Below are 27,915 nucleotides of genomic sequence, written 5' to 3'. Positions count from 1 at the left end.
ATTTCTATTAGTGTGTCATACACATTGAGATATTTTTGGCTTAAAAAAGTCAATTATAAAAATGAAATTGGCTAAATCCAATGATAAACTTGCTCATATGGAAGCCATGACTACAATGTAGATTTGGACCTAGAGAAGGAGCGTAATAGTGAGGAGGAGGACTCTGAGGATGAGGATTGCTAGAAGCCCACAAAGTCCAAGAGGAAGTATAAGAACCACAAAATCTTAGAGGGCACTTGAAAACCTACAGTCAAAACCCTCTAGTATACCAAGTACAATAAGTGAGGTCATCTGGTGACTCTTAATTACTAGTGGTAGGATACATGCCATATGGCCACTCACAATATCGAGGTGTGCTAGTACAATGCTAGGAGTCAAATGGGACACCCTGGGGCATGGCAAGGTGCACAACCTACTGTTAACCCTCTGATGAACAAGGTTGAAAATCTAGAAAATCTAAAGTAGAAGATAAGGCCAAGGAAAAAGTGAAATTGAAGACAAAGGCATACCAAGAAAAATCTGGGAACACAAGAAGTGTAAAAAAGTCCTAAATCAAGGAGAGAGGTGCACAAGAAAAAGCACCAGTCAATAATTTTGTAAAATAGAGCAAGGTGCACCATGATTTATTTTGTAAAAGAGTGCTGGACTCTCACACGTGCAAATTGTAAAGGTAGATGGGTGAGAGGAAAAGGAAGCTAGGAAGATAGGAGGACAATGGGAAAAAGGGCCTAGGCCACGATTGGCCATGTAAAAAAGGGGATAAGGGGATGATCGCCCAAAAGGGATTTAGGGATTTGTATATAAAGTTGAAAAGTGAATGAGGAGCTCATTCTTGTGTGTGGCTAAAAGTAGATCTCCTCCTCTTCTTCTTCTTGTTCTTCTTCTTATTCTTGCTTGCTTGAGCTTATGCTTGAGAGAGGGAGTGTGAGAGTGTGAGGAGCTCATATTTGTGTGTGGCCAAAAGTAGATATCCTCTTCTTCTTCTTATTCTTGCTTTCTTGAGCTTATGCTTGAGAGAGGGAGTGTGAGAGTGTGAGGGAACGAGTATGTGAGGGTGAGGGACCATGGTGTAAAGCCACCAATGACTAAGCATAGATCATCGGTACCAAAGATGGTCACAAACTCAAATTATCAGTAAGCCATATATCCCATAAGCATATACATAATCATACATGAGGATCGAGATCGCTTGATGCTTGCACTTGGATCGTGGAGCTACCGGAGTGCTTGGGAGAGGAGGCAACTCAATCAAGCATGGAGGTAAGCTCACTACACTCGTAGAGAGAGATATTACATCAGCTATGTGAGAGGCCGCCATTAGTGCTCGGCTTGAAACACTTGAAAGAATAAGTGTTTTGTGGGTCTTAGTGGTTGAGTCCCTCTACACCTACCAAAAATTAGCAAGGTGTGGGAGAAGCATAACCTACCCATTGGAATAACCCCATCCCATCAACATCAATGGTATCGATAGTTGCTTGTATAGCAAGATTACTTGTCTATTGGCATGAGCCATGAAGCATGCTGAAGGAATTGAGGAGGTAGAGGAGGATACTATCGTAAACTAGCAATTGAAGTGTCTGAAAGCCCAATAGTATGATACTTAAAAGCTTAAAAGTTAGGACCATAACCCTTTGTCATCTATAAATATGGTGGAGATGAAAGAGCTCCCTAAACTAGAAGTCAATGTAGTTACTGGATTAGGTAAAAAGCTAAAAGGAATAGTGGAGAATCCCATAATAATATCATGGATCAAATACAAAAAATTCTGTCACTCACTAGGTGGCTGAGTGGATGGCAAAGAAACTGATAGTGATGAGAAATCCACAATCAATTCCTGTTCTGGAGTCAAGACCCACAAGAGTGGAAGGGACCAAAGAAACATCTGCAACAAACCAACAACTATAACTGATTCCTAGTCTAAGTTTAGCACTTGTGAGAGCAGAAGGAACTACAGGAATACCTGACATGAAGTAGAACCCATAGCTAACTTTGATGGCAATATCTACGACAGTGTAAGGGAACTAGCAAATATTGTTAGGTGAGGCATAATCCTCTACATAGGTGGTTCTAATAAGTCCAGAGACATTGATGGCATGGGGCCTAGTATCCATTACTATTCCATAGGGAGATCAACTAAATTTGGTCCTAGCATTCAAGGACCACTTGTTGGAGATGCTTCAACCTAGATCGTCATGTTCTACCATAGCTAGAAGTGGTGGCCTTGACTATGTGTACTCGAGGAGGAAGTCCACAAAATGCAATAGGACCAAGTTCTATCGGGACCATTATCAGATCTTACTATCTCAATAATCTCACTTCGGTTTGTGTATCAAGTGATTAACAATTTTTTGCTAGACAATGGCTTCATAGTCAATATTATCACAGTGGCCACTTGACATGATTTTTGGGCTGATGAACTAGGAACTAGCTCCCTTGTTTTTTTGAATGGCCAACCAGAGTCAACCACTTGGAATTATTTCCTCAATCCTAATGGAGGTAGCCAGTGTGCCATTACTCATTTCATTGGTACAGCTAAATATGGAACATGTAGGTAAAGATTATCATCTCTTTCTTGAATGGCCCTAGTTGTAGCAAGCATGGGTCAATTACAGTTGAGATTTTGACCATGGTTAGCCATCCATTGAGGTCACAATAAAAGAAAAATTTACTTTAATAGGATTCCATATCCATCATAGCCTATTGACCAATGGTGGTTAAGAGAGTGAATATGGTGGACTCAGGGGTTTGGGGGGGCGGGGGGGGGGGGGGGGGGGGGGGGGGGGCGGGGGATGTAAGGGCTTTGTAGCTATACCATGCCGTTGCTACCGATTGCACCTATATAGGGAGTAGTAGTGACTCAAAGCCCTGCCTTGTTTCCACTCTACATGTGATTCCCTATGCCTAGTGGTGAACCCTCTTATGTGCGGCGTCACGAGGGTGTATTCCTGGGATGTCTCTATGTTGTCCCGCTTTTTAGATTGAATAATACAAGAGTATACCTTGAGCTCATATCGTGTTACCTTTCTGTGCCATGTTGAGTGCGTAACGAGTGCAAGTTTATCACACTTGGTATCAGAGCAACTCTTGCTCGAAGTGAAGGAGTGCTCACGGAAGTAGGAGGAAAGATCCAGTGCCCCGAAGAGATCGAAGTCGTAACGACCCACAGCGCGACGCCCCGCGTCTTGTCGCCCCACGTCGCGTCGCCCCACGTTGCGACGCCCCCCAACGCGTTGCCCCGACGTGACGCCCCAACCTCGACATCCCACTGTCTGAAGATGTGACGTGGCTTCCCCGCGGCACGACCCACACCACCACAGGCGAAACGCGGCTTCCCCGCATCGACACTACCACCAACCACATGGAGGACAAAAGGGAGAATGTCACCCTCCCAACATTGGAGGAGAGGAAGAAGAGTAGGGGGCAAGAATGGAGAGTGGCCCAAGAGGAGAAGGTGGCCAGACTAGAAAGACAATTAGATGGTATGTCAGGCATGCTAGAATCAATATGGAGGAACATGCAGATGAAAGAAGAGGAGGAAGAAAGGAGGAAAAAACTAGAAGTAGAGCAGGGCTATAGAGAATGGGTGATTCAACAACAAGAAGAGGAGAAAAGACACCGAATGCAAGAGGAGACGGATAGAATGGGTAGAGAGGAGACATCTAGGAGGGCGCAAGATACAAGGAAGGAGAAGGAGAAAGTAGTAGAATTAGGAAGCAAAAAGAAAGACAAGAAGAAGGAGAAGAAGCACCATCGCAAAGAAGAGGAAGATAGCAGTATTTTAGAAGATGATTATGGAAAATTCAAGATGCCCCAACCCGCCAAGTACAAGGGGGAGAGAGATGGGTTGGTTCTGAAGAAATGGATCATAAAGGTGGACAGGTACTTAAAGTATTCACGAATTACCGAAGACACGAAGGCGGAGGTGGCAACCATTTACTTGGAGGAGGAAGCTGCCAGTTGGTACCTGCTAGAACAAGAGCAGGGCCACACAATATGTTCGTGGGAAGAACTCCAGGAAGAACTGAAGGACTACTTTATTCCAAAGTTGGAGAAATTCAAAGTGAGAGATGAATGGAGGAACCTCAAGCAAACACAGGGAAAGATGAAAGAATATGTCAGCAAATATAGGCAAATCATGTTGCAGCTACCAAACATGGATACAGACACTAAGCTACATGGATTTTTGATTGGGATGCAAGAATGGGCTAGAAGAGATGTGGAGAGACGAGAGCCAACAATCTTAGCAGAAGCCATGAGAATGGCCGAACGACTGGTGGACCTGGAAGGCAGAAGAACAGCACAAGGGAATCAAAACAGGTTCAACAACAACTTCAACAACACCTTCAACAACAACAACTCATGGAACCAGAGGCCCAATGCTCCTAGAAGGGCATTCACAGATACAAGGAGTCAAAACACCACTAACACCACGGCCGTATCACAAACCGCATTAGTACCAAGAGGAGTAGCAGGAAGATGGGGAAACAATCACTATAGGCCAATCCCTAGCACATCATATGGGCCCGCAGGATCAAATACATCATGGTGGAGACCCCCAGGCCCTTCCACCGGCATCAGATGCTTCAAATGCGGGGGTCCACACTACCAAAACAGATGCCCAATAGAAGATACAGCTTCATCGAGTGGATCAAGGGTGAATGCAAGTTGTGCATATGGAGGAGAAGAACTACAACCACCGCGTATCCAGGAAATTCCAAACGGGAGTGAAGAAAGCATGGGGCACCCAAGGGTAGGGTCAGTTAGTGCCTGACCCCAAGGCATGGCAGCCAGGGTAGCAGCAGTCCACCATCTATACATCAAAGGCCGAATGGGCGAAGGAAACCAACCTATCATGGTGGACACAGGAGCAACACACAACTTCATGACACCAGAGTGTGCAGCAAAACATGGATTGAAGCTATCAAAGGCCCCAGAAGGATTAACAGTAACATTCGCACAAGGAGAAGCCAAGGAAGTAAAACAAGTCTTTGCAATCCAAGTGGAAGCCGACAAGTGGAAAGAGAAACTAAACTTCTTAGTAATCCCATGGATGATTTTGAAGTGATATTGGGCTTAGAATTCTATGACAAGTATGTCATTGCAATGTTTGGTAAGGGTGTGAATGAAATGATGCTAGATATGCAAGGAGAAGGTGTCAGAGTGCCATGCGAAAGAATACAGCTACTTAGCAGGACCGCAATCAAGGTGCAAATGAAGGAGAATAAGCCAGGAGTATCATGCCAAACAGTAAAACCAACTGCAAACCAACCAAAGGGCCAGACCCAAAAAGCACCGGTCCAAGGGACCGTGATCAGGCCACGTATCATGACATGCAATGCAAAGCAAGTTGAAAAATCAGTCAAGCAAGGAGATATGGTCTATCTATGTATGATCCGACCAATTGAAGAAGAAGAAAATGGCAAGAAACCCAAACAATAGAATAGGAACACAGAAGTGGCAGAAATATTTGAAGAATGCAAAGATGTAATGCCAGCCGAGCTACCCAAGGGTCTACCACCCAGGCGAGATGTGGATCACAAGATTGAGCTGATTCTAGGGTCTGCCCCACCGGCCCGAGCTCTCTATCGCATGAACCACACTGAGCTCATGGAATTGAAGAAGCAACTACATGAACCAGAAGAACAAGGATTCATCCGCCCTAGCAAATCCCCCTTTGGTGCCCAAGTGTTGTTTGTAAAGAAGAAGGATAGGGGACTTAGACTCTGTGTAGATTATAGGGCTCTCAACAAAATCACCATAAAAAACAAATACCCTATGCCCCTAGTGGAAGACCTCTTAGATAGACTGCATGGGGCCAAGTACTTCAGTTGGATTGATCTTAGATCAGGATACCACCAAATCCGCATAGCCGAAGAAGATATCCCAAAAAGAGCCTTCTGTACTCGATATGGTAGTTTTGAGGGGTTAGTCTTAGGGTTCGGCCTAAGCAATGGGCCAGGCACATTTTGTGGCCTCATGGATGGAATTTTTAGACCGGAGATAGATATCTTTGTCATTATCTACATAGATGACCTCCTAGTCTACAACAAGACCTTAGAAGAGCACAAGCAACACTTACGCTGAGTTTTTGAGAAACTGCGGCAGCATCAGTTATACGCCAAGCCGGAAAAATGTGAGTTCGCAGTGAAAGAATTGGAGTTCTTAGGCTTTATTGTAGGAGCAAATGGAATCAAAGTGGACCCTAAGAAAGTGGAAGCTGTCCAAAGATGGCCGGTACTAAAAATTGTAAGAGAAGTGTGGGAGTTCCTCGGCTTCACAGTATTTTGTCGAAGGTTCATCAAAGATTACAGCCTTATCACTGCCCCCCTCTCCCACCTCACCAAAGAATATCACTCTTTTACATGGGGGAATGCACAACAGGAAGCCTTTGAGCAGATAAAGAAGTGCATGAGCCAAACTCCAGTCCTAAGGGTGCCGAACTTCACCAAACCCTTTGAAATCTCTACAGATGCATCTGACTATGGCATAGGGGGTGTACTGGTCCAAGAGAGTCACCCCATTGCGTATGAGTCAAAGAAATTTACCGATGCTAAAACAAGGTGGAGCACACATGAGAAGGAAATGTTGGCAGTCATTCACTGCCTTAGAAAATGGAAGCACTATGTTCAAGACAAGCATACAATAGTCTTCACCGACAATATCTTCGTCAAATACTTCTAATCCCAACCCAAGTTATCAGCAAAGCAAGCCCGCTGGCTAGACTTCCTAGCCGAATTTGACCTAGAGATTAAGCACAAGCCCGGCTCTACTAACAATATAGTAGATGCCTTGAGCCAGAAAGCTGACCTGAAAGCTGTCAGTGTGATCAGCAGCAGCAGCAACTTCATAGAACTTGTCAAAGAGGCCCTAGAACAAGATCAAGAAATGCACAAAATAATCAAAGATGTGGAAGCAGAGAAGACACCACATGGAATGTACACCTTAGAAGAGGGTACTCTATTTTTAGGCAAGAGATTGTATATCCCCAACAATGTGGAATTAAAGAAACTCATCCTGCATGAGATGCACGACGGCAAGATTGGAGGCCACAAAGGGCAAAGCAAAACCTTGGAGGCCCTTAGGAAGCAGTTCTTTTGGCCGAACATGAAGGAAGAAGTGATAGACTACATCAAAACTGGCCCCACTTGCCAAATGGTCAAAGCACCAAGATCAAGACCAGCCAGACTACTACAACCATTACCAGTACCTAACTGCCTATGGGATGTCATCAACATGGACTTCATTGTGGAACTACCGGAGTCCCATGGGTACACAATCATCTTTGTAGTGGTGGACTACTTCTCCAAACAGGCCCACTTCATCCCGGCCAAACCACCACTGAATGCCAAGGAGGTAGCACGCCTCTTCTTCACACATGTATTCAAACTGCATGGCTTACCATTGGCCATTGTATCAGATAGAGATGGAAGATTCATGAGCAACATGTGGAAGGAATTCTTCAAGACTCTGGAAACCCAACTGAGATTCTCATCATCCTTCCACCTGGAGACAGATGGACAGACAGAACGAGTCAACCAAGGCATTGAAGATTACCTCCGCAGCTATGCTAGAGTGGACCAGAAAGATTGAGCCTTGTACCTTGATGTCTTGGAATTCCACTATAATAGCTCCATCCACTCGACAATGGGGTACACTCCCTTTGAGTTAGCCACAGGAAAAGAAGTCATTACACCAATGGCCTTAGCATCCAGAGTGGCCAAAGCGGAGGATCAAGATGCAGAAGAATTCTTGAAGAAATGGAGAGATCGTAATGCAGCAGCTAAGCAAAGTCTCGAGGCAGAGCAAGATAACCATGACAGAGCAAGCAAACAAGAAGAGAAAGGCTGTACTATTCGCCAAAGGAGACATGGTCCTAGTGAGCTCTAAGAATATGTCACTTCCCAAAAACATGACCCCCAAGTTCAATCACCGCTAGTATGGACCCTACCGAATCACTCAAGTGCTGAACGAAGTCACCTACAAGCTGGACCTGCCAGACAGTGATTGTGTTCATAATGCATTTCATGCTCATCTTCTGCGCAGGTTCTATCTCGACAACCAATGGGGACGGCGCATACCAATGCTCCATTCCAATGGTCCCTTCGAAGTAGAAGCATTCCTTCGACGTCGGGAACAAAGAGGCTTCCCCGAATACCTCACCAAGTGGCGTGGGCGTCCAGTCAAGGAGGCCACTTGGATCTCAGAAGCGGAGGCCCGTGAACGCGGAAAGGATGCCTTCGCCCTTTGGCTCGAGGAGAACCCCCCTGCTCCTTCTACCGACCCTTGAGCCGCCCCAACATTCAAACAAATAATGTGGTTCTCAATCATAGACCCCAAATGTGCCTCCACTCCTCAAATGTAATCGAGTCGAGGGTGGACTCGCATGGTAGCAATCATCACAAATAACTCCATCAAACGAAAAAGCCCCAACGTCTTAGTGCGGCAGACACTGGCCAGTCTGATAGTATAGACTGTGTTAAGACCCCGCAGTCCCCTTAGACTGGCAGACACTGACCAGCTTGCTAGGAAAAGCTGCGTTAAGACCCCGGATGAGTCAAATAACAAACGCTACCCTTAGATTGCTGAGGTCAGCAATCCAATAAGCGGGGGTGAGTGTAAGGGCTTTGTAGCTATACCATGCCATTGCTACCGATTGCACCTATATAGGGAGTAGTAGTGACTCAAAGCCCTGCCTTGTTTCCACTCTACGTGTGATTCCCTATGCCCAGTGGTGAACCCTCTTATGTGCGGCGTCACGAGGGTGTAGTCCTGGGATGTGTCTATGTTGTCCCGCTTTTTGGATTGTGTTACCTTTCTGTGCCCTGTTGAGTGCGTAACGAGTGCAGGTTTATCACCGGGGGGGGGGGGGGGGGGGGGTCACTCTATACAAATCCTATATATCACGTGTGTTCATGGCATGTTTTTTATATCCCTATGTGACCTTTTTTGTGATAATTGTTTGACCCTTCTGTGTTTTTTACCATAATTTATAAATCCCTTTTTGTAAGCTTATTTTTTTAATACAATAATTTAAGAGACCCTTATGTAATAAATACAAAATACTAGTTTTATCATATAATTGATCGCGAACTAGTTGCATCAATGCCTATCTGCCACATCACCTGATCTGCTACATTTTAATCCTTTGCATCATTGTCAGGCTATCAACTCATTAGCCACTGCTATGTTTGTTGTTTTTAGCCTCAACTGCTCCATCAGACATTGATCGAACCTTCTTGAGCTGTGTTTACTGCTGCATGACATCTATGGAGATTTTTTGCTGCGTTTTGGGATTCGTCAAAGTATGACACACTCTTCAATTCATACTCTTTGCCCTGGTCCTTGAGACACAAGAGTTCAATGTTTAATATTCACCCCACATAGTGTGTTTGTTGCATTGAGAATGATATATATATTCATCCTACAAATTGTTGAATGGGTGTTTGATGACGTCAATAGCCATATGTCCTCCAACAAGCAGGCGGCTACTAGGGTAGTGTGTCTCAACAGCAAACACATACAATAGCTCCAAGCTGATGCACTAATTGCAAATGTTGAGAGTGCTAGAGGTAGTAGGTAGATCATGAATTAACTAGGCAACAATTAAATATGCATGCAACAACTCAAGAGCATCCCAAACCAACCAAGCAACAATTGTATACTAGGAATAGCAGTAGGATAGCTGGTAACAAGGCCGGTAATCAGGTCACCTGGCACTGTAATAGTTGTGGAAAATAGGATAGTACTTCAACAAAACTCCACAAACTGGCAATGTCCTCCCAAAGGAGTGAGGCCAGTAGTGGGCATTAGAGGGATGAATGATAGCTAGCTAAAATAAATAAATACTCTATAAATAGACTCCTATTTATAGAGTATTTGAGATGTAATCTACTACAAAAAACAAACCATTTAATAATAATAAAATAACATGGATGTGCTTTTGGGGCTGGTTTAAGGAGTCTTAACAATGGGTTACTAGAAACCCTAAAATTAGTGGCTAAACAATTACTCCATGGCTACGAGAGCTTTCCATGCCTCAGTAAGTTACATATATGTTGCCAAAAGGCCAACCATACAAGTAAACTGATCTAGAGTAGATGTCATGCTGTGGTCTTTATGCATTAGCTTGAAGTACTTCACCCAAGGGGACTAAGCTAGCATGGACACATGCAACAAACACACAAGCATGTAATGGAATCTACCTTAACACTTTGTTGTGGCATGTGCTCAAAGTAATGTCTGAACATTTCATCCTCTTGGTTTTCACCATAGGTCTTCATCATTGTTGTCCATGCAAACACACCTTGGGAAGGCATCTTGTCAAACACTCCATAAGATTTTCCTATCAAGCCATATTTTTGATACATGTCTATCAACATATTATCCACAAAAAAATCATTGTCTAGAATTTCCCTGACCTCTACTGTCATGGCATGTTTCAACAGCTGCTAAGGTGCTACAAGATTCAAGTAAAGAACATATGTGGGAGGATCTATAGACATGCCTACAAATTACATAATCTAAAACATGTATATCAACATAGCTTCCAAATACCATGCCTTAGGCATCACAAACAAGTATATATAGCAACATGCAAACAAGAATCTAGTAATAAATGGACATTGATAATACTCTTGAACCAGGACATTGGTTGGGCTCATCATTGATCCTTGTTTTAGCAATGCATCCTGTAAATGAAGGTCTTGCATAATTGGGTAGAGTGAAATGCTAAATTCATAATAGAGAGAGACAGATGTGTGTGTGTGTGTGTGTGTGTGTGTGTGTGTGTGTGTGTGTGTGTGTGTGTGTGTGTGTGTGTGTGTGTGTGTGTGTGTGTGTGTGTGTGTGTGTGTGTGTGTGTGTGTGTGTGTGTGTGTGTGTGTGTGTGTGCATTTGGAATTACAAAATTTTCTAAGAAGATATAGTTGAAGACATGCTTACTAATGATGGTGCTCTTGCTATTGCTCCATAGAGAGATGAGAGGGAAACTGATGATGGTGCTGCTCTACTACTACTCAATACAAATTTCACAATGGAAAAATTGTGTTGCTTACTATTGTTTGAACAAACCTAATCGTCAAGGAAATAGTTTACCATACAATTTTTTCCTTCTACAAGAATTTCTTGCAGCCATAAGCACACCCAATTTAAAAATTAAATTGACATATGTTAGGATTAAACAGTGTAGAGAAATTAGAAGAAAGCATACCTGTCAAAATAGCTCGACTCACAGAATGAAGCATAATGTTGAAGACTTGCTTCTTAAGGCTCACCACCTACTCCACAAAGTCGTCATTGTCTCTCAACTCCTCAATCTTGATGGCCTTGCACATAAGCATTTTCCTTCTGAAGCCTCAAATCTTTGAACCTAACCTCACACCTACTTGCTTGGTAGCAAATGGTACACACACACACACACACACACACACACACACACACACACACACACACACACACACACACACGCACGCACGCACGCACGCACGCACACACGCACACACACACAGAGAGCGAATAGAAAGGTGTGAACTTAGAACAAACAAATGAGTAGAGTAAATACATGTGGAACTTGCACGTCTTATCTCGTCGCTCATGTTACCCAGAAAGCTTGATGTCTCTCAAATCACTCAAAACTCGAAGGTTCTAGAATGGCAGGATAGTAGCAGGCATTCTTCGGATGCGAGCAAGAAAACTATGTGATAGCGAATCGATGGAGGCTACACAACAATGATCCTTCTTGATCGGTGCAAGGAAAGCATGCAAGCAAAGGAGGCAATGAAGGGAAGGGGGTAGAAAGCCTGGTGAACGTGATGAAGAAGGCGGTGCGCCAAGCCCCACCAGCGTAGGCGCTGAGCAGTAGAGATGGTGGTTGATGGTGGGAGCCAAGGAGGAAGACCACAAGAGTGTCAAACCCTATTCTTGGCATTGGAGACCCTTTACACGTGGTCAAGTCTAAACTTGGAAAGGGTTTTTGGGAGGGTCACCAGTGTGGGAGTGTTTCTAGGGGGAACCCTCGACTTTGAAACCCCCCCTAAAAAAAAACCCCAGTTGAATAGCTCCATTGTGTTTTCACTTACTTTTTCCATCATTGGATTTTTTTTTGCGACCCTATTTTTTAGGGCCCCACTATCACTATGGTGGGACACTTGAATAATGATAATAGTGGGGCCTCAAAACCCCCACTAAAATTGGGTGGGAAGAGGCTCTAAGAGCACCTTTCGACTGCCCCTTCTCAGAACATGATAATGAATGTTATGATTTTCAAATTCACTTTCTCATGCAATCAATTAATGGGGTGTTGAAGGTCATATCTAATTTTGTTGCAGCTGTTACACACTACTATGGCTCGTTAACTAGCTATCAGATGTTAAAGTTTGAAATGATCAGTGATGTTTCATAACTTTTGCAAATATGCAAAAGTTACGAAACTCACACAAAGAGCCTGACGTTTGCCATAATTGCTTGGCGTGAGTTGCAGAAAGGGATCGTGGGAAGGTGCTATAAAAAAAAGTAGCATATTTTCAACTACCAAATCCACAAATCTTAACTCAAAAAAATGGGACACTTAACTCCAATTAACCCTGGATAAATTTTTTTGGGGCTTGAACTACCTTGCCACCGCACCATTGTATAAGCATATACCCTAACGAGCAATTCTAATAAACTAGAACTCTTACATGCTTAAAAAATTATAGGATGCCATCTTTGGGAAATGAACCTTTAACAATATGCAAAAACTCCCTTGTTCCAAGTAAACCATGATACCCACATGCCCAAGTTGCAATAGGAACTTCTGAAAATTTATTAATTAAAAAACCCCTTTTGTAGGTTAACTTTTAGGCCTTAATTTTCACCCTTTTGTATTTGTAAATATGTAGATTCTAAGGATATTAAATACCCTTATTTTGAACTCACGTGCTAGAGGTACATATTGTTGACTGACCCCCCTGAGAACTAGCCTATTGATGTGCCATGCCGTAGACCAAACTATAAGTTCAAAAAATTTCAATAGACTTGAAATCAAGTTTTTATGTTTTAGGAATTTAATGAAGTCTATTTAGGGTTGTAGATATATATCCATCAAACCTTGAAGATTGGCAACCTATCAAAATCATACTTGGAATCTTTGATGCCATTCACAACTCTATGGGTGAGTAGTTGTACAAAGCAATCTCTAATAGGTCATTGGCTAAGAATGGGGTCTTCTTAAATGAAAAATTTTACAATGCATCATTAAGCATAATAGGATTTGGATCTCTCAGCTCTCTTTCACTCCTAGCTTTGGATAGTGTAGAGTGGCCCATCTTGGGGCTAGTTCTACAAACAGAGTTTTGAGTGCATATATGCATGTTCTATGAGGATCTCCTTGATTTTTTCCCATGATCCTTCGACCTTGAAATCCTTGACTCGCCCCTTGTAGAAGTCCATGAATTCATTTTCACGACGTCTTCTCTTCCTTGTCTGCAACATAACCCAACTACCAATAGAGATGGTAGTAGGAATCCACCTATTATTGTCAAAATCAATATTGTTGTAGATTGTGATTGCTCTAATAAAAGAGGAGGGACGCCAAGGATGTGTGGCTTCCATTGGCATAGAAAATGAAGCAAACGAAGATGTCAATTAAAAAAGAGAATAGAATAGAAAAACTTGTGCAAAAATGAAGGGATAACATGCACTTCATTGAAATGTTTGAGGTTTTTGGAAAAAAGGGAGGGATACTACATTGGAGGGAAAATGTTTGGGTGTATTATTCAAAAATTTCAAGAAAATGATAGGGATACTACAAGGTTGTGCAAGACTAACAAGAAATGTATCCATCTACTTTTTTTAATTGTGCCAGTACCTCTTGTTCCTTGTGCCTCCACGTATTTATGCTCCAAAAATACCTAAAAATGCTTCTTTTAAAAAATCTACACAAACAAGATAAAAGACTTCAAAATTGGAAAACCCCTATTTTACCTTAACAATAGCTCTCCCCCTATTGGTTGAGAGGCTTTCTCTTTCTAAAACTAAAAGGCCCAAACTTGAGTCCAAATCTTCTCTAATGCTAGTAGGAAAAACATGGAGGCCATCCTATATGAGATGTTCAAGGCCTTGGCCTACAAATACAAAGGCTCTAAAGAGAATTTGAATACATCGTACTTGGGCTTTGTCATGCTGCCTCTAAGGCTGTTGATGCAATACTCATTCTTGGTGGTGGAGCCAAATATAGCTTCCATGTTGAGATGAGAGGGGGCCATTGATGCACCATCCACAGGGAGGTGGAGGTGCTCCTACACATGCTTAGGGGTAAGACCATAGGTACGGCCTTACACTATGATATGAGGATCCTCGCACAACTGTAGAAGAATTGACTATGCCTCAAGGTGGACTAGGGTGCTCTCCCATGTCAACACAAGGAAGGCGTCAAGGCGTAGGTGATGCACCCACAGGATGACAACCTCTTGGTGGTCTAAGAGCACAAGGGTAACCTTGTCAAGGCAAAGGATAGAGTTGAGTGTGACTATCAATGATGAGGGATAAGCAATGACAAAGAGAATACAAGGCTCATAGTGCATTGAGAGCATAAAGTGGAGATGATAAGAATATAAAACACAACGAAGAAAATGACGATGAAAATTTTTATTTTGAGGAGGTTGGATGCATGAAGGGTGAGGTCTTTGAATGTAGGCAATGCATGTTTACCATGCTAGCCAATGTAGCCATAAAGAATAATGAGTACTACCCATTTCATGATGCATCATACCATTGCTGATAATAGAGACTAGACTAAAATATGATGAAGGGCATTTAATAAGGGCCATGACACCACAAGTAGTGGATTTAGGATCACATCTCATCTGGATTCTAGTGATCATTGAGATATTCTTGGCTAAAAAGATCCACCTCTAGTTCAAAAGGGCTATCCAATTTGATTAGAAAGGGCACACTATTCTATCTACCTAATCATGCTACAATTGAAATCCATTGAGTAGGCGAGAAAGAAGATTTCCATGTAAACCAATCAAGTAGAAAGAATTAAATGCAATTGTGTGAAAAATACAAAATGGGTTGCTCCATCTCATCTTCAATTTGCTAGAAAGCTTGCCCGTCCATATTTCCCTCACTCTTCAGAGGGAGTCCCTAAACATCTTGGTGTTATATACCACATAAGTATACACAAAGGGAGCACCCCTTGGCTGATTACCGCGGCTCCACTACAACTCTCCTACACCTCAAGGATTGGCCCCAAAATGTGCCATGAACACATAAAACACATTCCAAACAAGCTCCACTCTTTTGATTGAATCAATCTAGGAGATGATAGATAGTCCTCACTAAATATTCCCCAAGGAACCGAATCTCTAACCCTATAGCTTAGGATACCTCACACTCTCAATGTAGGTCATCGCTCATACAAATAGTTACTATGCACCCAGGATGATACCATATGATGTGTGCAATGCAATTGTATATGACTACCATGCTCAAACAAGTTTATTCATTGACAATCATCATCGTGAAAGTGCAGAGATAGTTCTTTTCATGATTTTCTTCTAATCCGTGGATTGCTGTGTTGCTTAGGGCTAGTACTGAGCCTTCTCGTGCTATTAGACCCTCTTAATTTTAGACAACAACGTACCCTACATGCCATGCATCATAAAACATCATAATTTAGCATATTTTAAATACTCAACATCCCCCTTCTCCCTACCACTTAAAGTTATGCGTTTGGTGATAGGTTTAAGGCATTTTTCATGTATTTTTCTTTTACGAAAGCAATAAAAACCCATTTTAATATAGAGATAGGACTAGACTAAGGCTAAACCTCATGCTTTAGCTCTACCATACATTCACAAATATAAATATTTTTTTTATTTTTTCAGGTATAAAAAATCTAAATTTGCCATTTTTTCTTATTTTTTACTACTTATTTATAGATAATTGCTAATATTTAGTGATTCACCAGTTTATATTGATTGATTTTACTAAGAATGATTTTCTTATCATGTTTTAACCCATAAGAATATCATATGCATGACCAAAACCCAAAAATATATATAATTATCCTTAAATCACATAGTCTCGAGTTTTGTGTGTTTAGCATAAAATGATTATATGACTAATTTTTCTTGATTACTTTGACATGGTTGGTAAATCAGAGCATGAGAAACCAAATACAATCATTTCCAACCAAAATTTATCATAAAACAATGAAATCTATAACTTACTCATGAAATCATGCTTTATTACGTATGTGTTTCATAATTGGAGGCTTGTTGACGTTGTTCAATAGCCATTAATGATCCGTCCAACCCCATTCTATGTCCCTTTGCACTCTTGCATCATCGCATGATCAAAATCTTCCATCTCAGCCCACTCCTTCTCTCATACACTAATCCAGTACAACAAGAGGAGAGAGTAGAAAGAAAGACTAAAATCAGATCCCTTGTTTAAGTGCATTAGTTTTGCTCATTTTTGTGGCGATGGATGTTGAAGAAATTGAAGATCTTGCTATTCGAAGCATTCCTCTTGCATCCACCGATCAGAAAGTGATAAAAATGGGTGTTTTTGGGGGTGTTGAAAAAAATGGCCCCCCTCTCCCCCCCACGTTTCATGAAATGTTGTGCCTTTTCATTTTCAAGCTTAAACCAAGTTTAAGCTTTAACTTTGAAAAAAACTAGTTCTAGTTGTGTTCACTCTTGGCAAATTGGTTTTTTTTTGTCAAATGGAGGCTCGAACAAACTTAGATTCAAGATCTAACTAGACGGCCGGCTTCATGGCGTCAAAATCTATAAATATGGCCACTGCTATGTACTTTTTGGCTCCATGATCACACAGTTGCTTCATAATGCGAAACCTTACCAAAGATTAATTGGACGGTCAAACGGACTCTAATCGACAAACCGAGACCTGCATTGGGTTCTTGGCATCGAACTCCATCTAGGAAAAGTCCAACTCATCGATCCACCACCGTTTCATTTTGCATGAAAATTTCGTAGATATTCCATTAGCAATTTTGCATTGTAGTAAACTCTCCATCCATAGCTATGGCCATCACGTCTCTCCACACTCTGCAAAGAATAATTCTTGTGTTATCCAACATTTCGTGGTCTTGAACCACTACCTGTAAGCCCTTTACTAGCTTTTCCGAGGAACAGTTTTGGTAAAGAAAAACACAGTTACTGCTTTTCTATCTTCCCCTCTCCCTCTCCCTCCCTCTCCCTCTCATGGAACTTACTGCTTCACATTGTCATGGTATCTTTTAGTTGAGTTGGCTAGAAAGCATCTCCTTGTGGGAATATCATAAACAATCATGCTCCAATGAGATCTACAAGGCAAGAAGGACAATAAAATTTGGCAATTAAAAAAAGATTTGAGATAACTTAAAGAAATATACCAAAAATACCTTATCTTTCATGGTATGCCATACCTAGATATTGTACGAGATCCAAATTGCAATCTTAGTAGCATAGGCACAAGTCCAAATATAATGTTTTCTCCTAAGTCAAAACTGTTGATAGGAGAGGATCTATGATGAAAAACTTCTCTTGAACATCATAGGGAAGGGTTACAAGAATAAAGCTGCAAAAGCAAAAAAATAGTAGGATTTAGGCCATATGCATACAAGAAAAAGATGCAAAATTTTCAAAGTTTCATAATACCTTAAGATTGCAATCATTACACAATCATTGACCTCCTTTTTAAGGTCTGAGAGGACTCAAATATCCTCCTTGCTAAAGCAAATGGAAATAAGTTATTGTTGGTGTGGCCTTCTTAAAGGCAACACAACATTTCTACGTGGCCTCTCTCTTAGCCCCTATCTCCTTGGCCTTTGTCTCATGAGCCTCCCTTTCTTATTGGGCAACCTTCTAGCCATTTAGCCTTGTGTTATGGGAATGCGAGGGTATGACATCAGTCACCTTCACCTCCTTGCTCTTTTTGAGGGGAGGGATATTTGAAATTCCCTTCATCTTCCTATTCGTATTGCCTTGTGGGACCAACAACTAATTGTTATATCTGAAATTGAGTAGCCTAATCCCTAGGTATCATTATCACCCTATGGGCATGAGCTACCAAAATGCAAGATTCCTGAAAAATTTCTACCATAAAATCCTCGGCACCTTCATGCAGGAAAGCCAGTGTTTAGGGATTCTAGTAGAAGTCCATGTTATTTGTTTCACATATATCTATAATAATCCTGATAAATGGAATCTTTGCAATTGTAGGCTCATGGTAGTTCATGATCCTTCTTAGCTCTTTAAGGATTGGGCATGGTGCTGGTACCGCTTACGACAAGCTCTGGTAGTCTGCAAGGGAGTCATCCTCTTTCCAAAACTAGATCCTTGCTCTACAAGCTTGGGCTAGGGGCCAATGCATCATCCTACACATTCTACCCACCAGAGGATGCTCTCTGATGTGTTATGTATGGGATCTCTAGATGATACTACCCTCTCAGTTTGCTTTATTCTAGCCATGTCTATAAAAGGGTACAAACATAGTATTAGAACTCCCAATGATAAAAGGGCAAAAAACTAGAGAAATAGGATAAAAGAGATCGAACCTGCATAATGCAAGGGAGGGGGTCCCAAAATTAGGAGCCCCCCCTTGCATTCTGTGGGGAGCGGGGAACCACATAGCGTAGGGGGGGTCCCAAAATTAGGAGGCCCCCCCTTGCATTATGTGGTCTCAGGGATCGTAGAACAACTGGGGGGAGGAGGGGCTTTCAAAATTAGGAGCTCGCCCCCTCACATTATGCATGGCTGGAAGAAACTTCACAATGCGAGGGCAGGGTGCTGCAACATTAGGAGACCCTTGCCCTCACGTTGTGCAGCTCCCAATCCGCAAGGGTGTCAAAGATGTGGGATCTAGAGCATGGCAAAGGCGGAAGCTATGGAGGAGGGAAGATAAAGACACAACTCATGTTGACATTGTAGACAACTGTTACACAAGTGAATTAGGTTTCAAGATTGAGACTTGAACTCATAAACACAATCTTGTGTATGGACAACAATGACATGGACACTTGATAGAAAGAGACAAGTACTATTGCATTATCATATATGAAAGTGAAAGTTCAAGTACATCATTATATAGAGTTCTTTGGTAGCACTTAATATCCACTGTGCATATGGGATTTGTCTCTCTTCCTAGAATAAACTGCATCTTCCTAGCCTAGCTATCCTATACAAAGGGACTAAAGTAGGTGTGATTGCAAATATCTCAACACCCCTCTTCAATCACAACCAAAAGTACAAAGTGTGTAGAGGCTTTAGTGAAAGCAACACCTGCAAAGTGTGGGCACACCATAAACATGGCAAAACAACAGAGACTGTCACAGAAAAGGCTAAGTGTGGGTATCACAAACATGATGGACATCCAGAGGCTGTAGCAAGGGCCTTACAAAGTGTAGAGAGGCTATAGTACAAGGATAAATGAGGAGTTTTACAAGTTTATGTTTGAGACATTAGGGCTAGGAAATACAAAACTAAAAAAGTCTATCTGAATAGAAGGACTGATGAGGTTTGTCCTTCTCCTGGAGATCTTCTTCTTCTTCTTCTTCCTTTGCTCCATTTTCTTCTTCTTCTTTGACTGCAAATAGATAGGCTTTTTGGGACCTCTTTCTTGCATGGCAGAACTTCTCGGTGTGTCCAGTCCTTTTGCAGAAGTCATAGAAGAGTTTATCCTTCTTGCCTTTGTACCTGTTGCCAACATATAATGCATGCTCATCTCTAAAGGTACTTGGTTCTTCGTTAGTTTTAAGCTTCTTTTCCTCTTCTAATAGTGATGCCTGGAAATCAACAAGTTCAGGATTTGGCATGTTGATCAAAGTGATACATTATTATATTCAGGAGTCAAGTAGAACATCGATGCAAACATCTTCTTCCATTTTAATGTTGATTCCTACAAGTTGGGTTAGAAGTCCTTCCATGTAATTTAGATGTGTGGCAAGTGATGTGTTGGACTTCAATTCAAGCCTGAAAAACTCAATCAAGAGACCATACTTTGATGATTTAGACTATGCACCGAACAAGGTGTCAAGTCTCTTCCATGTATCCTATGAGGTCTCACAGTTATCCACATGGTGGAAATAGCTCTCGTCTAGCTCCAGTTTGATAATGGCCTGGGCCATTATCATCGTTCTTTTGCCAAGTTACAGTAAGATCCGCATCACGAGGTTTCTTTTCTTTTCCAGTGGTAATGGCCCAGAGGCCCTTCTTCATCAGGATGAGTTTGATGTGGGTCTGCTAGGTGTGAAACCTGACTCCTTTGAAATGAACAGTTGGAGAGTCTTTGCCCATGTTAGACTTATGGGAACAGTAGCAAATCAACTTCAGAATTTTGAGATTTATCAGTGGAAGAGCAGATTACAATGTGTCAAGAGACACAAGTAATGACAGTGTGAAAACACACTATGCGAAGACTATGTCTATGTTGATGTTGAGCTTGAATCTTCTTTGTTCGGGGTCCTCAATCCTTCTTCAATATTTCCAGGTTCTTCTCCTCCTTGATTTGATGCTGGGACAATAGATCAGAGTGGCAATGTGTTGCTCCAGGTGGCAGGAGAGAGAAATTAATGAGATTTTTTAGCTTGAGTGGAAATTTGGCTATGGTGGATTTTAGGGTTTCATGACAGGGGCTTGGTTTTTTGCTGATTGCAGGAGCTATGGTTGATCATTTTCAAAAAAATAATAATGGAAATGTAGCTCTTTTCAAGGCCTATCAAAGCCCTATGATCCTCATCTAGATCGCGGCATGTAGCGATGGCGACAGCAACTCAAACGTCAGTAGGCACAGTTCAGCTAGATTCTCGCGATTTCATGAATGCTGGAGCAGAGGGTGATCAATGTCATGCTGTGTTGTGCCACAATGAAGCGTCCTGATGTAAGGAATGATTCCTTAGAAGGAACCAAGAGGAGATATGCTCTACGTTGGGAGATCCAAGGACTCCAATCAAGGTATGTCCTGCAGGTCACAAATTGAGGCTATGGCAGTGACTGACAATTTGAGCAATGCTGTGTTATGGAGTGTCCAATGTCAAGATCTTAAGTGATATGGAGAAGCCTTGGGAGTGAAGGAACAAATGTCAAGAAGAGAGTAGGTTCAGATATGACTTGTGGAGAGAGATCCATGAGCTTCAAATTAATAGGGTGTTGCTGGCTATGGCTGCCAAGGAAGGTCAAGTAGAGATGGAGGTGAGAAATGGAACCATGAGTTGAACTTGAGCTGACCTGAGGTTAAGAGGGACTGAGAGAGCAAAGAAGGGATGCCATGCCCAACTAGGCTCTAATACCATGTCAAAGATGCGGGATCTAGAGCATGGCAAAGGCGGAAGCTATGGAGGATGGAAGAAAAAGACACAACTCATGTTGACATGACAATGTAGACAACTATTACACAAGTGAATTAGGTTTCAAGATTGAGACTTGAACTCATAAACACAATCTTGTGTATGGACAACAATGAAACATGCACTTGATAGAAAGAGACAAGCACTATTGCATTATCATATATGAAAGTGATAGTTCAAGTACATCATTATATAGAGTTCTTTGGTAGCACTTAACATCCAGTGTGCATATGGGACTTGTCTCTCTTCCTAGAATGAACTGCATCTTCCTAGTCTAGTTGTCCTATACAAAGGGACTAAAGTAGGTGTGATTGCAAATATCTCAAAAAAGGGAAAACTGCACATTGCGAGGGCGGGGTCACAACATAGGAGGCCTCCCCCTTGTGCTGTGCAACTCTTGACAGGGTGGTGGAGGACCGCACAATACGAGGGAGGGGTGTCGCAAGATTGGAGGCCCCCTATGTTGTGCAAACTCTCGTTGGGGGGGTAGCACAATGTGAGGGAGATAGGTCAAGATTTTTCCACACCCCTCCCCTCGCATTGTAAGATTTGGGCAGGCACAATGTGAGGGGAGGGTGCTCTTTCAATGTGTTACGGCCATATCACATTGTGTGGGCTTCACAGGGGGAAAGACTCACCACCGTGGATGAGCGCTGAGAGCTATGGAGGTTCAAGAGGCTTGCAATGTGCAAATTGAAAAATCAATTGACTATCAAAGTTTGTGCTATATATGATACTTACATGTGCTGATGTTACTCAATGCCACATCAGTAAGAACATGCACCCACACATGTGAGAATTAAAAGTGTATGCCATATGTCCACCACCATGGTCCATTTGCATATAAAGAAATGAGTGAGGCACCACATGTCCACCACCAAGGCTCCTCAAACAAGCTATAGTGAATGCACACATAGTTACCACATGTGCAATACTCAGGGCTATAAAGAACCAAGCCAAGAGTAGATTCACCCCCTATTTTTATGCTCACTTGCTCTACTCTCTCTCCCCCACCCTCCCCCTAGCTCATGTTTCTTAATCAAAGGTCCATTCTTGCTCCCTCATTGCACTCTCTTTTTGACTTCTATTGTTTTGGTATAGTAGCTTGCACCCCCCCATTCCCCTGCCCTAAGCATTAGAACCACACAATATGAGAAGGGGGGTCTCAAAACCTCTAGGGCCCCCCCTTGCATTGTACGATCCCCCTCCCAAAACAACCACCAAGGACCTGCACTACATGAGAGGAGAGTCTGGAGACTTGAACCCCCCTTGTATTTTACCATCCCCCCTCCCAAAACAACCACCAAGGACTAGCATAACACGAGGGAAGGGCCTTGAGATTTGAACCCCCCTTCCCATTGTGTTGTGTTGTTTTTCTACGTCCCTACCCCAAACCACCAATGACCTACACAATGTGAGGGGGGGCCTCAAGATTTTGAAACCCACCCTCACATTGTGCTAGTTTGCCCTGCCCCAAACTACTAAGGACGTGCACAATGCAAGGGGTGTACATAATCAGAGTGTTGTCTTGTCGAGTACTTTCATGGGTTTGTATGCTTTCTGCATCGTAAAGAAGCTAATTCCCATAACAAACTATAAAACTAGAAATACAAGAAAATAGGCTAAATTTCCAAGAAACCATGGCCAAGGTGGCTAGGTTGAAATCATGTTACCATTAATGGTTGAGAATTAGTTGATGAGAGGCTGCATCATGGTATGCACCCAGTGCCATGGTGGCCAAGAGTATGCACCCTCTTAGATGGTGGGAGGTTGAGACCTCAAACATGAAATGTTAGAATAGGAAAAAAGATACTTGGAAAATTACATCTTATCCTTTTATATCTAACCCTAGACCTAAGGCTAAATATTGGCCAAGGTATATTTTTTCCTTATTACAAACCATCCCCTCCTAAAGAAGCTTTGTCCTCAAAGAGAGAAAAATTTATAGAATGTACAATGAATATGTTGAGGATAGCTAGGCATGTAAACCCATGGTGAAGGAGAAATCCATAAAAAGTATTTAGGTCACAAAGAAGAGTCCTTCAAAGTATGGAAATAACTAAGAGAGGTGAGTGGATTGTTGTAGGCTATAAACATGGCAACCCACAAAAGTTGTCCATAACTTATGATAGAGGAGTCCAACTGACATGAGTAAAGTCTTGTTGGATAGAAAAGACCATAAGAAACCTATCCAACACATAGGATTTAATAATATTACCAAAAAGAACCATGTAATTCATGAAAAAAAATTTACACAACAAGCTATCCACTGTTCTGTAACTGCAATAATCCCACTGTCTTGAAGGAATCATGAAGCCTTAGGGAGCACGATTGAATATGCTGAGGAATCAGTATTGCAATCATTATTTACAACCCACCAACAATGAAAGTCACATAAGTCCAATATGCCTCTAGGGTCAAATGGATAACCATCAAAATAGTCATCACAATCATAAGTTCCTACTGCAGAAAAATATATCCCATCATTGCCTCTTGTGTCAAATGGAAACAAAAAAGCATCCTCATGATCCCCCTAGATGAAATGGAAAGATAAGGTCATCAATTGAAAACATGTCATTTGAGTGCATAGATTGGTATATAGCTTCATTAAACTCCTTTACATATCCCTCTTCAATTATTGCATTCACTTGGTCTTTAGCATGAAACACTATATTAGGGAATTTGGAAATTTCCATGCACTTTGGGAACCCCTAATACCTTTATTATTTGACCACATGGTCAAATGTTGTTGTCTTACTTAAAGGTGGAGTCTACCCTAAATGTTATATAAGCTACATTCACAAATCCCACTTTCAAATATGGATCAACAGGTGGTAAAATATTTATCACTTATTTGAAATTGGGACTTGGGAAATTCCCAAATTCTCTAATATGGTGTTATGATGTAGGTTAGAAAGCTGATAGGCATCATGATCAACTTCAATGGATTTGTAAGACTCTCCATCTTGGACTTTATGGTCCACTTCCTCTTCAGTCTATTTAGCTTCCTCTTCATCATCCGGAAACTCTATAACCAGCATCACTTTAGCATTCCTTTTCCTGCATATATCTTTATTATCAAAAGGTATTGGTTCAGCACATGTATATAACATAAGCCTTGTGCATGTAGTCCTCTAATGTCATAATTGGTTAAAAGTTTTCCCCAAATAACACTATGCTGGCCACTATGATTGTCATACTTCTCATAATAGAATGGTTTTTCATAGTCATGACCACATTTATTCCTACTAACATAATGCTAATGTTGATGAAATGGTTGATCATTATCATAATATTGATTATGGGATGGTTGATCATCATAGAAGTACTAATCAACATGCTTCCCATGTTCACTAGCATAATGCTGCTCATATCCATGACCATGATCGTATACATGCTGTTGCCCATTCATGTATGAATGTCCATTTGTATGCATATCAAAAGAGTTGGAACCATTCCCAAGTCCTTGTGGCTGTCCCACATGATTTTAATACATGGAAGAGTGTCCAAAATGACTACAAGGATGTCCTTGCTTTTGTCAAGGTTGATCATAAGTATAATGATTGATATGTTATTGCTATCCAAAAATGTTATGACCATCACTTGCATGCTGCAACTCAATAGAGTTTTCATCATTGTCATATGCATGTTGTTGGTCATACCAATGCTCATTATACTCATGGTCATAATACAATTGTGGATCATAGTCATACTGTTGTCCATAATATCCATGACAAGAAGATTGTGGTTCATAATACGCTTGATCATGAGATTGATGTCCATGCCTTGCATATTCTTCATGATGTTCATGCCATGCATATTCTTCATAATCTTCATGATAAGCATGTTGTTTGTTTGCATAGTACACTTGTTTTTCTTGCATAACTGCTCCAAATACATAGAGAGATGGTGGCTCATTGCTGTTCATTTTTAGTTCAAGTTGCCAAAGCAAGGAAAATAATCTCTTCCAAATTCATTAACAAGTTGTGACCAAAGTAGATATTCAATAAATAGTGTATTCAATTGGTTAGAAAGCCCTTGCATTCTCCATCATAGATTTATCTGAATAATCAACCTCTCAAATTTTCCTATTTTTAAAAATTCAAATTTCATATGGATTTTGCAATGGTCAAATCTGCATCTGATAATGAAGGATGGTGTGCGAGATTATGCCCCAAATACATCAATGCATTATTAGGGTTGTAAAAGAGAAGGATATATTAGCTTCTAGGCCAATAGATTTATGTTATAAATTTCAATAATGTTAGTGCAGATCTCAATCTAATGGCCATCTAGCTAGCTAGCTAATTTTTCCACTACTTCAACAAATGAGAAAATTGTAATGTGCCTTTGAGTGAGTGGTAGTAACCTATTTCTCTTCATCAACATTTAATCATCACAACACTCTCTATCTAAAAGCTAGCCCATAACTTCAAATCAGTTAGGCTAGTCTCTATTTGACAACCAACCCACAGCTCTCTCAAGTGTAACAAGCTTTGTATTTTGTGCAGCTACTACTATACCTAACCTAGCCGAATGTTTGCATTTGCTAGATCAATCTTATTGATCACCAAAAGATCAATCTATTTAATTCTATTGTATGCTTTTGCACTATCTTTGTTCTAGCTAAAGTAGGGTTGCCTCAAACATAGTCGATTTTCTTTGATCTCTTTGTTATAAAAAAAAACAATGAGTCAACTAGGTAGCATTAGATCCCTGATACATCCATTGTGATTGTTCCACACAGATTTGGAAATGCCAAAACATCAATCCACCAAAAGAATGGGGTCTCCTATTTTGACCATCTGACAAGACAACTATAAATCATTTTCTCCAAGGACTTGCTCAAAATTCCATAAGCATTCTAATCCATAAAACAATGTCTAACTAAAGTGATGTACTGAAAATGTTGCAAATAGATAGAACCAACAAAATTGAAACTGCATAATCTTTAGGCTAGCTCTTGCTCTTGTTTAAGCCTGAATGATTAATGATACATAGTCACGATTCAAAACCACCTTTGGAAGCTTTACAACTCTCAAATCTCCATAAGAGGTGACTCCATTTTGGCAAAAGGACGCCTGAAATTGACTCTCTAAAAATTACTCCTAGTGCCCCTTGAACCATAATGTTCTAGATATCACCTTGTTCATGAACAATTGGCTTCTCATTATAAGTCTAGTTAAGTCTGATTAAATCTTGATCATACATGCTTGTTTTGGGGGTTGTGATATTTCAGCATTAAATCCATAAGACTACAACCCTGTTGATTTGCTGCATATAATGGCACTAATGTAGAATTTGTCTCATAACCTAAGGGAGGAGTGATGGTCATGTTTTTCCAGATATCTTGGAGCCAAGAAGTCATGAAAAATTGATTCATTATGAATAGCCCTTGCTAAAGCCTTGTAGACCTTGTGTGAGTTCCTTATGTAAGAATAACCCCTATAGCAACCTAGAGAGGGTTATGAGACACATGTAAGGCTCAAGAATGACCTGTGAAATGGTGGGTACCTGTTGTATAAACCTGTAAAACTGTGATCACATGTAGGTATCCAAAGAACATGAGATGCCCTCCACATCTTCCAATATTGTTCCTATGGAGCTTCAATCAATTGTAGCTCTCTAAATTGGGTTGATCACTACTGTACTACTATCAAGATCTATCAATGGGCATGTACCTGCACCTAAACTTGAAAATTGCATGGGCGCTGAGACTTGAGGGGTGTGCACAGTTCCTCCTCAATCTGGGTTGTGTACCCCTTCATGATCATAATTAGGAAGGGAGAGTCACTTCACTATTGTCTTCCTGACTCCCATAGCATCTGATTTTTCCTTGCGAGAATTAACATGGCAAGTACATTCTAATGGCTAATCAAATAGGAATGCTATGAATTGACTAAAAAGTCTTTGGATTATTTAATGAAATGCAAGTGGGTATTAGGAAATGACTAATTTGAAATGTCTAAGGGTAGGGCATTACCCTTTTGCAATGAGTTACTACTTTTACAAACATCTCACTTACCATATTCATCATTATTTCAGCCTTATAGCATCAATGTTCAATCATCCAATCAAGTTAGTTAGGCAGTGAATAGCACTATGTAATCAATTTGGCATCAATTTATGAATGGACAGAAAAGGGAAATCATAAAGCAATCACAATCAATCCTAGGTTTAATTCTACATGCTCTTCAATGGTAATTTTAGAGGATCTATTACAATCAATCTCTCTTTATCAACAGTAGGATTGGTTCATCAATAGGATGAAAAGAGAGGTTCAGCTAAAAGCAAAGGGATTACTCTTAATGTTGATGAAGAGTAGTAGATGAACCACAATTGATCAATTCTCAACACAATCCATTATCAAATGGATCAAGATTGAAGAACATAAGCAAGCTTCAAGAAAGAGTTTATCCCATGATGATTTCTTCCATGTAACTTCAGCTCCAAATCATAAAGATTACTCCAATGAATTAAGAGAATCCCATAGTTGAGTAGAATCCACCATGATTTGTTGGAGAAGGCCCTTTGAGACTTGAAGAATCCAAATTCTAGATAAAATCAAGAATGTCAAGAGA

Source organism: Lygodium microphyllum, chromosome 7, assembly GCF_053477565.2.
Source record: "Lygodium microphyllum isolate KBCC chromosome 7, Lygodium_microphyllum_v1.1.10, whole genome shotgun sequence".
NCBI classification, from domain to species: Eukaryota; Viridiplantae; Streptophyta; class Polypodiopsida; order Schizaeales; family Lygodiaceae; genus Lygodium; species Lygodium microphyllum.
The sequence above is the reverse complement of the archived record's forward strand: the minus strand, read 5'-3'. Positions refer to the sequence as shown.